At 36.8% G+C, this 10,370-nt stretch overlaps 1 protein-coding gene across 1 annotated transcript in view; it reads right to left on the reverse strand.

Annotated features, from left to right (window-relative positions):
* The window catches only part of LOC102428587 (kelch repeat and BTB domain-containing protein 3-like), a 17,329-nt gene extending 10,091 nt beyond the window's left edge, over positions 1-7,238 (reverse strand). Inside the window, exon 1 of the mRNA XM_006108559.3 lies at positions 7,181-7,238. The gene's annotated coding sequence lies outside the window, so the exon portion shown is untranslated. The remainder of the gene's footprint in view (positions 1-7,180) is intronic.
* Positions 7,239-10,370: the final 3,132 nt, after the last annotated feature.

Here is a 10,370-nt window from a genome sequence, read left to right on the forward strand (position 1 = left end):
GTCAGAGAAAAGTCTCAAGAGAACGAAAAAAAACAACAACAACCAACAACACATTAAACTGAATAAAAATGAAAATACAATATATCAAAATGTGTGTGATGTAGCTAAAACAACACAGAGAAAAATTCATAGCACTAAGCACTGACATTAGAAAAGAATAAAGGTCTCAAGTCAATGATATAAGCTCCCATCTCAAGAAACTAGAAAAAAAAGCAAATTAAACTGAAGATACACAGAAGGAAACGTAAAGAGCAAAATCTATGAAACTGCAAAATTAAGACCACAATGAAATACCACTACTCATCTATTAGAATGGCTAGTATGAAGAATTGTGATAACACCAAGTGCTTAAGACAGTGATTCCCAAAGTGGGCGCTACCGCCCCCTGGTGGGCGCTGCAGCGATCCAGGGGGGCAGTGATGGCCACAGGTGCATTTGTTTTAACTTTTTTTGTATTACCTTTCTATTCTGAGTTCAATAAATAGTTTCATAATTTCAAACTTCAATGTTTCTAATTTATACCTTTCTTTACTATATTTTACGAAAAAGGTAGAAACATTAATACATATATCTTTCTGTTTAATTGCTATTAAAATTTTAAAAAAATTAATTTCCAGGGGGTGCTGAGTAATATTTTTTCTGGAAAGGGGGCGGTAGGCCAAATAAGTTTGGGAACCACTGGCTTAAGAGGATGTAGAGACACTGGATCATTCATACATTGCCAGTGGAAATTACTTGACAGTTTCTTAAGAATATGAACACAAGACATGATCCCATCTGGCCAGGAAACTCGATGCAGTTTTGCCCGATTCAAGACCTCAAACTACGAGCCTTGCTGGCTTGGGAGCCAGTTATGCTGCCCACTCAGACAGGGACGCCAATTCTTAGCTGTCTACTGCTGAGTGCAGCTTCCAGTCCCACCTCACCAAGAAACCTGGCCAGAGCACCTGGGAAGCTAAGTAGGCCAGTAGTACGTAAGCAGAGCACCCGACCAGTGATCCTGCTCATCTGCAAAACCCAGCTGGTGACCCCATATGGCCCGGAAGGTTGTTGCTTAGTTTTGTCTTATTCAAGTTCCCAGCCAGCAAGCCGTATCAACTGTGGCATCTGTTACACAGACCAGTTTGGGAAGCAAATTTGAAGCCCTGCGTAGGGCTGAAAACAGCCTCCAGGTCTACCAAGCCATGTAGCCTAACCAGAATACCCGGGTAGCTGCATAGCCCAACCTACAGCTCTGCTTACAATGGCACTGGAATAGAGAGCTGAGCCAACATGACACCACTAAAGGAAAGTAATAAAGCTCCAATAACTAACCCTAAAGAAAAGGAAATTTATGAACTGTCTTCAAAGAATTCAGAATAATCCTCTTACAAATATTTACTGAACTACAAGAAAACACAGACAGTTAAATAAAACTAGAGGCCTGGTGCAGGGATTTATGTCCTGGTGGGTCCCTTGAAGTAGCCTGTGGGGATTGGACTGCCTGCTGCTCCTGCTCATCCAGGCCCCCCTGCGCCTGCAGTCGCTTGGTAGGCTCGCTGCCACTTCGCTGTGGTCTCCAAGCTGCAGCAGCCAGCCGTGAGCCCTGCATCTGGCGCCCATTGGTCAGCTGAGCGGCGCTTCCAATGTGGGAGCGCACTGACCACCAGGGGGCAGCTCCTGCATTGAGCATCTACCCCCTGGTGGTCAATGTGCATCATAGCAACTGGTCGACCAGTCATTCAGTTGTTCAGTCATTTGGTCACTTAAGCTTTTATATACATAGATGAGCAAAATAATGTATGAACAAAATGAGAATTTCAACAAAGATTTAAAAATTATTAAAAAAATACCCAGCAATCAAGGGGGGGGAAAGGAGACATATGTACTACTCTTAGTAATATTTTAAGCAACAAAACAATATTAAAAAAAATACCCAGCAATTTTAAAGTTGAAATATATGACTGGCCTGAAGAATTCATTGGAGAGTTTAAACATCAGACTCAGTCAAGCAGAAGAAAGAATCAGTTTACTAGAAGGAGGAGCACAGAGGAAAATAAAAAATGAAAACGTGAAAGTGAAGAAAGCATATGGGTCTCATAGGATACCATCCAAGGAACAATATATGCATTATGAAAATGCTGGAAGGAAGATAAAGAGGAAAGGACAGAAAGCATTTGTAAAGCAATAATGGCTGAAAACTTCCGAAACCTGAAGCGAGACATGGACATCCAGAGACATGAGGCCCAAAGGATGCCAAAGAGCACTACACAGAGACACATCATAATGACATTGTCAAAAGTCAAAGACAGAATGATACTGAAAGAAGCAGAAGAGTAAAACATCACATACAACCCTCCCCCTCGACACCACACCCCCAATAAGACTATGGGCAGAAACTCTGCAGACCAGTAGAGAATGAGGTGATATATTTAAAATATTGAAAGAATAAAATTATCAGCTAAGAATACTATACCTGGCAAAGCTGCTTCTCAGAAAAAATGAGAAGTAAAAGCTTTCCCCAAAAAACAAAAGCTGAGGGAGTCCATTACCACTCTACCTGCCTTACAAAAAATATTAAAGTAAGTTCCTCAAGCAGAAATAGGATGCTAACTAAAATCATGAGAATGTATGAATGTTAAGTGTAACACTAACTGGTAATGGTAAATATACAGTCAAAGTCAAATTTCTAATACTATAATGGTGCTAAATAATTGAATGACAACTTGAGTTTAAAAGTTAAAAAACAAACATATTTAAAATAACTATAAATACAATAATTTGTTCCTGAATACACAATATAAAACTGATATAAATTGAAACATCAATAACCTAAAATATACTAGGGGAGGGAGGGAGCAAAAATGTCCAGTTTATATGTTAGCAAAATTAAGTTATCAGCTTAAAGGGTGTTACATTTTATGTAAGTCTCAAGGTAACAAATAAGGAAAAACCTATAGTAATTACACAAAATATTGTGATTCAGGTGTCTAAAAATATTGCTACAAAAAGTCATCAAATCACAAAGAAGACAGAAAGATAAAGAAACAAGAAACAAAAGATATACAAAACTGTCAGAACACAATTAACAACATGGCAATAGCAAGATTTTACCTAACAATAATTACTTTAAATGTAAATAGAGTAAGTCTCCAATCAAAAGAAAGAATGGCTGAATGGATAAAACACAAAATCCAGCCCTAGCCAGTTTGGATCAGTGGATAGAGCATCGGCCTGCGAACTGAAGGATCCCAGGTTCGATTCCGGCCAAGTGCACATGCCTGGGTTGCTGGCTTGATCCCCAGTGGGGAGAGTGCAGGAGGCAACCGATCGATGATTCTCCCTCATCATTGATGTTTCTATCTATCTGTCCCTCTCCCTTCCTCTCTGAAATCAATAAAAATACTAAAAACAAAACAAAACACGAAATCCAACAATAAGCTGCCAACATAAAACTCACTTTGGCAATAGACACACACAGAATGGAGTAAAGATGTACAGAAAGATATTTTAAACAAATGGTCATTAAAAGAAAGCAAGGGGTAGTTGTACTTATAACAAAAAAAATGGATTTTAAGCTAAAAATGGTCAAAAGAGACAAAGATAATAATGGCGTCAATCAATCAAGAAGATATAAAAATTACAAATATTCATACACCCAACATCAGAGCATCAAAATATATAAAACAAATATTAACAGAACTATCAGGAGGTAGAAACAACAAAACTAATAATTGGGGACTTTAATACCCCACTTTCAACATGGATAGATCATCCAGACAGAAAATAAATAAGGAAACAGAGAATTTGAACAGCATTATAGACCAAAGAGAACTAACAGATGTTTACAAACATTCTGTCCAACAAAAGCAGAATAATGATTCTTCTCAAGCATAAACAGAACATTTTCTAGGATAGAGACATATGTTAGGCCACAGAGTAAGTCTTAGCAAATTTCAGAAGACTAAAACCATATCAACACTGTTTTCTAGCCATAATCATATGAAACTAGAAATCAGTAACAGGAGAAAAATGAGAAAGTTGGCAAATATTTGGAAATTAAACAACACATTCTTGAACAATCAATGTATCAAAGAAGCAATTAAGTAGGAAATAAAAAGTATCTTGAGACAAATGAAGGTGAAATTACAACATACCAAAACTTATGAAATGAAGCAAAAGCAGTTCTAAGAGGAAAATTTATAGCAATAAATGCATAAATCAAGAAAAAGTTCTCAACTAAAACAAATTAATTTTACATCTCAAGGAACTAGGAAAAGTAAGAAAATAATAAAGATTAGAGCAGAAATAAATGAAATAGGGAAAAAATAATAAGATTGACAAAACCAAGACATAGTTCTTTGAATAGATGACAAAACTGTACATAAACTAACCAGAGAGAGAGGGAGAGGTGGAGAGATCACAAATGCATAAAATTATAAATAAAAGAGGAGACATTATAACTGATATCACAGAAATACAAAGGATCATAAGAAACTACTATGAACATTTATACATCATCACACCCGATTACCTAGATGAACTGGGTAAATCCTAGAAACAACCTCCCAACTCTGACTCATGAAGAAATAGAAAATCTGACCAATTACTATAAGATTGAATGAATAATCAGAAACCTTCCAACAAAGAAAAGTTCAGGAGCAGATGGATTGATGGGTAAAATTTACCAAACACTTAATAAAAAAGAATTAAGGCCAATCCTTCTCAAACATTTCCAAAACAACTGAAGAGGAAGGAACACATAAACTCATTTTACAAGGCCATCATTACTGTGATACCAAGCCACATAAAGCCATTACATAAAACTAGAAGCAAATCCCTAATAAATATAGATGCAAAAAAAAAATCTCAACAAAATATAAGCAGGCCAAATTCAACAGCATATTATAAAAAGATTATATTCCATGATTCATCCCTGGTACGCAACTTACACAAAACAGTAAATGTGATTCATTACATCCTAGATAATAAAAGCCTAATATGCAAATTGTCCCCTTGAATGGGAGTTTGACCAGGAGTTTGACCAGGCGGCAGGTGGCCAGGGGAAGGGAGGCACCCCGGCCAGCAGCCAGCAGCCACTAGGGACCCTACCTGTGCACAAAGTTCGTGTACTGGGCCTCTAGTTAATTATAAAGATACAGTGGGGCCTTGATTTACGAGTGTCCCGACTAACGAGTTTTTTGAGATACCAGCTGTCTCTGGGCGGACTTTTTGCATTGAGTTGATAGAGTAATTTGAGTTAACGAGCTCCTTAACGAGCTCGGAACAAATTAAACTCATAAGTCAAGGCCCCACTGTACAATCACTCAATAGATCCAGAAAAGGTATTTGAAAATTCAATCTCTAGTCATAAAAATTCTCAACAAACTAGACCTAGAGGTTATTATGTTAAGCAAAATAAGCCAGTCAGAGAAAGACAAATATCACATGATCTTACTTATACGTGGAATCTAAGGAACAAAATAAACTGACAAACTAAATAGATCCAGAGGCACAGAAGCATGCAACAGACTAAGGAACCTTGGAGAGAAGGGGAGAGGTGGGCAGTAAGAGATTAACCAAATAACTTATATGCACATATGTATTGCCCATGGCCACAGACAATAGTGCTGTGAAGGCCTAAAGTGGGACAGGAACCAGATGGAGGAGCAATGGGGAAAAGAGGAGGGACATCTACAATACTCTCAATAATAAAGATCAAAAAAAATCTCAACACAATAATACAGACAAACTATGACAAGCCCACAGCTAACTAACATCATACTCAACTGTGCAAAGTTGAAGGCTTTTTCTCTAATATTGGGCTTAAGAAAAGGGTGCCCACTCTCACCACTATTCAACATAGTAGTGGAAGTTCTAGCCAGAGTAATCAGGCAAGAAAATAAATAAAAGGCATCAGAAGTGGAAAGGAAGTCAAACTGTCTTTTTTACAGATGACATGATTTTCTATATAGAAAGGCCTAAGGACTCCACCAAAAAAAGTGTTAGAACTAATAAATGAATTCAGTAAAGTGGCAGGATACAAAATTAACATACAAAAATTAGTAGTACTAACAACAAATTATCTAAAAATGAAATAATAACAATTCCAATTACAATAGCATCAAAACCAATAAAATACACAGGAATAAATTTAACCAAGTAGGTGAAAGATTTATACACTGAAAACTAAAAGACACTGATTAAAGAACTTAAATAAATGGAAAGATAACCCGTGTTCATGGATCAGAAGAATTAATATTGTTAAAATGTCCACACTACCCAAAGCCATCAGTAGATTCAATGCAATCCCTATCAAGATTTCCAAGGCATGCACTGGCAGTAGGTTGGAGTGTCTGAAAACCAAAAAGGGTTTCAGGTTTGATCCCAGCCAGGGTACGTATAGGAGGAAACCAAAAGATGTCTCTCTCTTTTTCTCTCTCAAATCAATTTAAAAAAAAAAAAGAAAAAAAGATTTCCAAGGCATTTTTCACAAAAAAGAAAAAACAATCCTAAAATTCATATGGAACTGATAGCCAAAACAATCCTGGGAAAAAAACAACATCAGACACATCACATTTCTTAATTTTAAACTATATTACAAGGGTATAGTAATCAAAGCCATATGATACTGGCATAAAAACAGACACACAGACTAGTGGAAAAGAATCAAAAGCTCTTACAGAGTCAACTAATATTTGATAGGAAGCCACAAATACTCAATGGAGGGAAAATACTTTCTTTAGTAAATAATGCTGGGAAATTGGATATTTACATGCAAAAGAAGTGAAACTAGACCTCTATCTCATACCACTCACAAACATTAACTCAAAATCAATTAAAGATGTAAATGTAACACCTGAAACCATAAAACTCTTAGAAGAAAAATAGAGAATATGCTCCTTGCCATTAGTAATAGCAATGATTTTTTTGGATCTGACACCTAAAGTCAGGCAAAAAAACAAAAACAAAAATAACCAATGACACTACATTAAAGTAAGAAGCTTCTGCACAGTAAAAGAAACAATCAACAAAATAAAAAGGCAACCTATAAAATGGAAGGAAATATTCTGCAATCACATATCTAAGGTGTTACTCTCCAAAATATATAACATACAGCCCTCGCCGGTTGTTCAGTGGTTAGAGTGTCGGCCCACGGACCGAAGGGTCTTGGATTGGATTCCTGGTCAAGGGCACATACCTGGGTTGTAGGTTCCCTCCCCATTCCTGTTTGGGGTGCATGCAGAAGGCAATCAGTCGATGTGTCTTGTTCACATCGGTATTTCTCTCTTTCTCTCCCCATTTCCCCTCCCTTCCACTCTCTCTGAAAAACAATTGAAAAAATATCCTCAGGTGAGGATTAACAACAACAATAACAACAACAACTCAGCAGCACAAAAACTCCAACTAATCCGATTAAAATGGGCAGTCACCCTAGGTGGTTTGGCTCAGTGGATAGAACGTCAGCCTGTAGACTGAAGGGTCCGGGGTTCAATTCTGGTCAGGGGCACATGCCTAGACTGTGGGCTCGAACCCCAAGAGGGGGGCGTGCAGGAGGCAGCTGATCAATGATTCTTTTCATCACTGATGTTTCTATCTCTCTCTCCCTCTCCCTTCCTCTCTGAAATCAGTAAAAATTTAAAAAATAAATAAATAAAAATAAAAATGGGCAGCCGGGCTGGCATGCCTCAGTGGTTGAGCATCAACCTATAAACCAGGGGGTCATGGTTTGATTCTTGGTTGGGGCCCAGTCAGGGCACATGCCAGGGTTGCAGACTCAATCCCAAAAATTTATAGATGATTTTTTATAGCAGCTTTAAACTGAAAAGCAACCAAAATGTTGCTCAATAGAGAAATGAGTATACAACCATGGTATATCCATACCATGGAATATACCCATCCTTAAAAAGGAATAAATTATTTATATAATAACTTAGATCAGTGGTTCTCAACCTTCTGGCCCTTTAAATACAGTTCCTCATGTTGTGACCCAACCATAAAATTATTTTCATTGCTACTTCGTAACTGTAATGTTGCTACTGTTATGAATCGTAATGTAAATATCTGATATGCAGGATGGTCTTAGGTGACCCCTGTGAAAGGGTTGTTTGACCGCCAAAGGGGTCACGACCCACAGGTTGAGAACCGCTGACTTAGATGAATTTTAAGGGCATTATGATGAGTGAAAAAGGTCAATCTCTAGAAGTCCTATACCATATGATTCCATATCTATAATATTCTTGAAATGACAAAATTAGAGACATGGAATACAGATTAGTGGTTTCTAGGGATTGAGATTATGGTTCACAATCCTCAGCTGTGACTGAGGAAGATGAGGAGATGGGTATGCACAAGGTGAGGGTGGGGGGTGAGGTAGGCATAAGACCTTTGTAGTAATCGTAACCTGATTGTGGGGGTAGTTACAGGAATCTATCTATACATGTGATAAAACGACAGAACTATATGTACAAATAACAAATTCCTGGTTTTGATTTTGGTCAATAATTTATATAAGTTATAACCACTGAAGAAACTGAGTGAAGGATACATGTGATCACTCTATACTATCTTTATAAATTCCTGTATCTGCAATGTTTCAAAATAAAAATTGAAAGAAAAATACAATAAAATATAAATTCAGTTCAGAAACTATTTTGATATCCCAGTTTTGTTCTAATTTAAAACACTTAGAAAATGCAAAGAAAACATTGCTTTTTGGTATCCATATGTGGTTCCTCAGTTTTTAAAAACAAGTTGAATGTAAAACAAAACAGCTGAAAGATACCCAAATCTGAAACTTTCAAAAGGATAAAAACTGTATTTCTTGCATAGTGGCACAAATCTTGAGAATATTAATTTTAAAGAGCCCATACAGCCCTGGCCTGTGTGGCTCGGTTGGTTGAAGCATCACCCCATGTGCCAAAAGGTTGTGGGTTCAATTCCCAGTCAGGGCACATACCTAAGTTGCTGGTTTGATCCCTGTCAGGGTGTGTAGGGGAGCCTATAGATGCTTGTCTCTCATATTGATGCTTCTCTCTCTCTCTCTCCCTTCCTCTCTAAAAAACAAATAAATAAAATCTCATATGTAGCTATTCACTTGTATAAAGTTGCTAAAAGTTAAAGCCTTTCATGTATATCCTAATGACAAATCTAAAAAAGCTGTAATTTTTATTTCTTATATTTGATTTGAGTAAAGGTCCTAAATCAGTGATGGCGAACCTTTTGAGCTCAACGTGTCAGCATTTTGAAAAACCTTAACTTAAATCTGGTGCCGTGTCACATATAGAAATTTTTTGATATTTGTAACCATAGTAAAACAAAGATTTATATTTTGACATTTATTTTATATATTTAAATGCCATTTAACAAAGAAAAATCAACCAAAAAAATAAGTTCGCATGTCACCTCTGACACGCGTGTCATAGGTTCGCCGCCATCACTGTCCTAAATGGCTCATCAGTTACTAGTGACTTCTATTGAGGCTCTCTGAGGGTTTGGCTTGCCCATCTGCCAAGTGGACACACCAATCACACTGTACTATTGTAATGCTTAATTGATATCATGAATATTAAATATTGTCAAGTGGTATGCAAAGATTAATGGCTAAAATCAATAATAACATGTACTTAGCCAGTAACATTATTTTAATTCTGGGCAAAATATTTGTAAGGCATTTTTCCCCTCCAAACATTCTGCAAATTCAATATCATATTTCATTAATTTTGACACTTTTTTCCACATTTAACATATCTAAAATTGATAGGTATCTTAAAATCACTTTTGCTCAGGGAGCAGTCATGCCATATTTGTAACTATGTGTACATGCCTCCAACTGTGAAGAATGGGTATCAGCATCTTAAAGAAAACCTTGGAGATAGATAATAATGGATACTCATTTAACCCTTTGCACTCCGAACCATTCTGGACATTGGCTACTAGCTACTCGATGCTACTTTGCGGCGGAAACGTGCATTTACAGACCCTCGTATTATTTAGTATAATTTTGGAACCAAGTAACGTATTATAATGATATTGGACTTATATGAATTGGGTGACATCCAGGAATGTATATTTGCAAAAAAAAACAATATTTTATTGTTTATAATTTTGTACAGTATGATAAGTTTTGTAACACTCCCCAATATGCATTGCAGGCTGATTAGTGCATGTTTGACAGTAATAAGTGGTTTGACGCCTGCCACCAGGTGTTTTCCTGTTAGAACACACAATGCAGTCCCGTTTTCTTTGTCCCACATCGGGAATATGTAGTTTATTGTTTAATCCGACACAAAACCCGCTGACATTTCTTGTATATATCTTAGTAATTTTACAATATTCTGATTTAATTTCTTGTGCCATTTCAAGATAAAACTTCAGGGAAACATGCATGT

This window comes from Myotis lucifugus, unplaced genomic scaffold (genome assembly GCF_000147115.1).
Source record: "Myotis lucifugus unplaced genomic scaffold, Myoluc2.0 scaffold_2665, whole genome shotgun sequence".
In the NCBI taxonomy this organism is placed as follows: Eukaryota; Metazoa; Chordata; class Mammalia; order Chiroptera; family Vespertilionidae; genus Myotis; species Myotis lucifugus.